Genomic DNA, 6000 nt, shown 5'->3' on the forward strand with positions numbered 1-6000 from the left:
CTACCTACCACTACTAAGATGACCCCTTCTTCCTTCCTGTTGGCCTCAAAGATTTCACTCATTTCTCTTTCCTTTTCAAGGCTCCTACGACCTACATAATTTCTAGAACCCCCACCCCCACCTCTGGGGGTGGCCAAGAAAGAGAGTGAAAGGTCCACACTCGGCAGAAGAGTGCTGGGGTGACAGCTGCTTACTGTGTGTCTCAGGCAAATTCTTCCCTTATCTGTAAAATGTAGCAATCGCAGTCCCTCAGAGGGTTGCTGTCAGGGCCAAAAGAGCTAACACGGGCAAGAACCTGGCACCTGGTAGGAGCTCATGAGCAGGGTTTGCTGTTGGAGGGTGTCCTCACAGAGTTACGGTTGTATCTGGGAATGTCCAATGTTACATGTACTGCACGGTCTGTGTCCCAGAGCCTGAGTTTACTCTTTTGTAAAAGAGGACGTTAATATCTATGCCCTATGGTTGCCTGGCATTCTGCAGGTACCGAAGCAACAGTGCTTGTTCTTCTGTTAAAAGACTTCATTTCTCAACGTTACAGAGAAATCCAATCAATGACAATGCAAGAACATGACTCTACTTCAGGGGAATTAGCAGGCTTGCTTGCTTTGCTCTCCCACCCTGAGTTTCCCTGTCCTCCCCCGCTCCCCTTCACCCTTTGTGCCCAACCCCTCCTTCCCCCATGGCAACTATCAATTTGTTCTCTGCACTTATGGGTCTATTTCTGTTTTCTGTTTGTTTGTTTGTCTGTCTGGCTCCCCTTTTCCAGCAACCTTTCTTCTTATGGTTCCAAAGTCTCTCAGGGCTTTCTCAGGACCTTCTCTCCTGTTCCTGAGGGAGAACAGCTCAGGCTTCCTCCTGACTGTGATCCCTACTCTGCTCCAGGGAAAGAGAAAATAAATAAATGTCCTGGGTGCCTAGATTGTGCAGGAACTTTACAAACATCATCCCATTAAGTATCACAATAATTCTACAAGATAGAGTGTGTCCTTTCTAAAGATGGGGAAGTGGAGTCTTTGAGCAGCTAGCAGAACTCCCCAAGAGGTGCTCTGAAGGAAATAAACAAGGTGTATCAGTTGGCTATTGCTGCCTAATGAACAACTCCATGATGATTCTTATTTATCTCCTGATTCTAGAAGTTGCAGTTTCAACTGGGCTCAGCTGAGCAGTTCTGGTCTCAACCAACCACAACCAACCTCAGCAGGGGCTGCTCATATATCTGTGTCCGCAAACAAGTTGACCGGGGTTGGCTGTTCACGATGGCCTTCGTGCTCACCCACGTGGTCCCCCATTTTCTGGCCGGCCAGCCTGGGTCTAGACACATGGTGAGGATGAGGTCCTAAGAGAGAGTGTAGACATGTACAAGACCTCTTGAGATCTGGGTTCAGAGCTGGCCATGGCCACTTCTGTCCACATCCTAATGGTCAAAGCAAGTCATAAGTTTATCCCAGATTCAGGCAATAGGGAAATCAACTCTACCTTTCCATGTGGAGAGCTGCCAAGTCCACTTCAAAGGGTATGAATAAAGGGAGACTATTAACTGGGGACTCCAGGTAGTGACATTTATGTCGAAGTATGAAAAAAAGAGCCATTCCAAGACAAAGGGAGATGCTCCCTCTGGGAAAAAGTTATTATAAAAGATACAAACGCTATCACCAAATATCTATATCCCATACACGAACCTATTAGATAGACATATATCAAACGAAGGACTTAACAGCCAACACACAGATGAGCAGCACAGCACAAACGCAGCATCAACACACTCACTCCTTCACCTCCCCCCACTGCCACATGGATGCTGAAAGCCAGAAAGTTTTTCCGGTGGCTGTTATTTTCATGAATTAGTTTTGGTTCCATAGAGAACAATGTCTCTTAAAAGAGGGACATGAAAGAGAGGAGGAAGCAAAAGATGGTAAACCATTGGTAAATCCTTGATGTGCAGTAAACCATTGGTAAATTCTTATAGTGGTCACTATCACATGAGACAAAGCAAATACCAAGTAATTAACATAAGACGGAATAAGAAAGCACCATGAGGTATTCACATGTATGTATATACACATGTATGTATAGTAGTATACTAGTGTGTGTGCCTGAACTGGTACACATGCAGATGAACAATGGAGGACTAAGGGAGTTCAAGAAAAGCAGAGAGAGACATCTCTACTGATGGGGGTAAAGAAGCTAAATAGCTATGGAAAGTTGTGTTACAATTGAGCAATGAGTTGCACATAGAAGATTTTAGGCGAAGGGATGATTTCCTAAGAGGGAATGGCTTGAAGGCTGCTCCGGAGCAGAAAGGGATTGTTTTTAGATTTAGGGAAAAATTAAAGTGAGTAGAGGTAGGGAAGTCTTCCAGAGAAAAGGGGACTTCATAGAATATCTGCTCTGGTGAGCTTTTGGAGGAGAAACAGAAGATTATTATGAGCAAGACATTGTAAGAAGAAAAGAAAGACAATTCAAAACTCTGGGTAAAACAGAGGGCTTTGTCAGAAATGAAGTACAGTAACCGTTCACTACTTCGCTCTTCACTGAGCAAGTTTATTTTTTTTTAAAGATTTTATTTATTTATTTGACAGACAGTGATCACAAGTAGGCAGAGAGGCAGGCAGAGAGAGTGGGAAGCAGGCTCCCCACTGAGCAGAGAGCCTAATGTGGGGCTTGATCCCAGGAACCTGAGATCATGACCTGAGCTGAAGGCAGAGGCTTAACCCACTGAGCCACCCAGGTGCCTCACAACTTTAGATCATCACTATGAATAAACATGGTCTATTAATATTGGTAAAAACACTGAATAAGATTATAACATAAAGTTGGAAAAATAAATAGGGCTTTAAATCCTCATCTATTAGAGTAAGAAGCATATGAATAGTGTCTAAAATTGATTATACCAGAACACAAAATTAAAAGAATGATTTAAAACCTTCCAGTACAGGGGTGCCTGGGTGGCTCAGTGGGTTAAAGCCTCTGCCTTCGGCTCAGGTCATGGTCCCAGGGTCCTGGGATTGAGCCCCGAATCAGGCTCTCTGCTCCACAGGGAGTCTGCCTCCTCCCCCTCTCTCTCTGCCAGCCTCTCTGCCTACTTGTGATCTCTCTGTCAAATAAATAAATAAAATCTGTAAAAAATAAAAAATAAAAAAAAATAAAACCTTCCAGTACAAAGTCTGGCCCACAGGCCAACATCAGCATAACCTGAGGATTGGTTAGAAATGTAGGATCTCAGGCCCTGCCCCGGAGCCACTGAGTCAAATTGGCATTTTAAAGATCCCCACTCGGGGCTCTGTGCACTCCGTAAAGTTTGGGAAGCACAGAAATGTTGGTTTGGGGGAATAGGAATGGAAGCCAGGAAAAAAGGAACCAGGAATAGGAGTCTCTTGTCTTCAGGATTCAAAGAATGACTTGATCTTCATGGGGCCACATACATAGTATTTATTACTTTAACTTTACAGGATTTTAATGGTTAAAATAATAAAAACCTGGCTGGGATGTGGTCTCTTTCTCACTTAGGTTTTATTCTCCATCCCAGCTTAGTCTAATCCTGGCCCTGGCCCTCGGTTTTGACTAGGGTGATCCTTCTAAGACATCACAGCCCCTACAGCAGGTAACCTCTGGGGACTCAAGCCTCCCTTGCCTTTAAAAGCTCATCAGGCAGATGTGGCCCGTCATCTGCCATCTGCAGACTTTGCCATGTTGCATTTGTGTCCGACCCTTCTCCTCTGACTTCCCTCCCTGCATCAGCCGAAGGAGAGATCACAGGCACAACCGTGTAAAATACCTCTCGGCGTCTGTTTTCTCCCTGATCAAAGGTTTCTCAGGCAACTTCTCTCTAACCCAGTGGTTTTCAAAGTATGTTCCCCAGAGTGGGAGCAGCAGCACCCAAACATTTGTTAATGCTGCGGAGGAACATCACACCTGCCGAACCAGAAACTGTAGGGATGGGTCCCCTCATCTGTGCTCCCGGGAGCTGTCCAGCAGGGTCCTGCCTCTTGCCAAGCTGTCCGCGCTCCATCTTGGGTCTGTTGGCTGCGCACCTCGGCTGGGCTTCCTTTTATCTCGCTAACCACTTTCACAAAGGCTGGAAGCATGACCTCTCCCAACCCTGTTTTGAAAAATGGCTGGAGCCTCCCCGCCAGGAGAGTCTTTTGGAACGATACAAAAAACAGGGCTGAAGGGATTCTGCCCCTCATCCCCAGCACCCTACTCCACACCACCCCCATCTTTGGAGATGATCCGCTCCTGGGCCTCAACCACACACACCCATCAGAACCGACTGCAGAGACGACGGCTCTCCTGCCCCCTTCCTCCTCAGCCCCTCTGCACCCCCTAAGTGCCCTGCTTTCTCAAGCCCCCAGACTTCAGCTTTCACCCAGGAAGATGCCTTGTGGAGATAAGTTCCCTTGTGGTTGAGGGTAAGTCAAGAAGCCCGGGCTGCCACTCCCCGTTGTCATCTGGTGCTCCTCTGTGTCTGTCACTGCCAGGGGTGATGAGCCTCTCAGATAACCCCAGCTGGGGGCCACAGACTTACGTCACTTCCTTAGGTGGGCAACTGCTGGGCATGAACCCAGATCCTAAGCTACCGGTAGCAAAAAGTTTTCTACGGGAAGGAGCCCCAGGAGCCAGCCCTGGGATAGCAAAGCGAGCCTTGGGCGGAACACGAAAAAGCCACATTTCACCTGTTGGCTGAAAATTGCCCTTGTTGTCATTAAGCGTCTAGTAGAACAGCCTTATTTTTCTTGGTCTTTCATCTTTGCCGTTGCAATCTTTGGGGGCTTCACTTCTTTTTAACTAAAATGTGTGTGGGTGTTGAAGTCACGCTATGGAAAAAAAAAAACACACACAGACGAAGACACACACCACAGGCTTTTTTTTTCCCTCTGTTTCTCTGCAAGCAGATGCTTTTATGACTTTCTGAAAGAGAGAAAAACTGTCTGTCACTACTTGCTTTTTGCAATATCTCTCCAAAGAAGAGCGTTGCTCCTACAAACCCCAAAGAAAAAGACAAACAACCCCAATTTTTAAAACTTGCCAAAGCGTGCAGAGTCCTTTCCCAAAGAGAGAAGCAAAACATCTTGCAAGGAAGCTCTCTCTAACTCATCATCAGGGAAAGGCACGTGAAACAGCAGTATTTTCAGTCTTCAAAAGGCAAATCTCCGTAAGTTTAATATTGAGCACTGGGGAGGGGAGCTCGGCTCTTGTGCTCCCGAGGGTGTGGGACCTGGTTCAGCCATGGCAGCGGATCAGGGGAGGGTGTGTTAACGTACGAAGCTCAAATCCCTGTGTCTCAGCCATCCCACACCACTGTCTGCTTTAGAGAATACTCATGCGTGCTCTTGAGAGGGTATTGCAACAGAGGCACTTGTGTTGGTGCAAACAGAAAACATTCTTCGTGTCCATTAATAAGATAATGATTTTGCAAAGGCTGGTATAGTCATTCTATGGAATACGATGCAACAGTTAAAAAGAATGAGCTCAGGGCGCCTGGGTGGCTCAGTCCGTTAAGCATCTGCCTTTGGCTCAGGTCATGATCCCAGGGTCCTAGGATCGAGTCCCACATCAGGCTCCCCCTGCTCATCGGAGAGCCTGCTTCTCCCTCTGCCTGCGGCTCCCAGTGCTCTAGCGCTCGCTCTGTGTGTGTGTGTGTGTGTGTGTGTGTGTCAAATAAACAAAATCTAAAAAAAAAATAAAATAAAATAAACAAAATCTTTAAAAAAAAAAAAAAAAAGAACAAGGTGTATCTCTATGTATTCACAGGGAGAAATCTCCAGGGTGTGTTTCTGAATGAGCAGAAAAAATTCTAGACGACATGTTCAATATAATGGTGTTTCTGTTGGAAACAAAACAAAACACGGAAATGACAATTTGTCTAAGAGCATGCATGTGTTTATCATCGCAGAGAAAGAACCTTCATTCCCAAATGACTACACTGCTTACCTCCGAAAAGAAATTAGGGGGTGGTGGGAGGCGGTCAAGGGAGAAATTCGCTTTGTCTATAGCCACTGA

This window comes from Mustela nivalis, assembly GCF_964662115.1.
Source record: "Mustela nivalis genome assembly, chromosome: 1".
NCBI lineage: Eukaryota > Metazoa > Chordata > Mammalia > Carnivora > Mustelidae > Mustela > Mustela nivalis.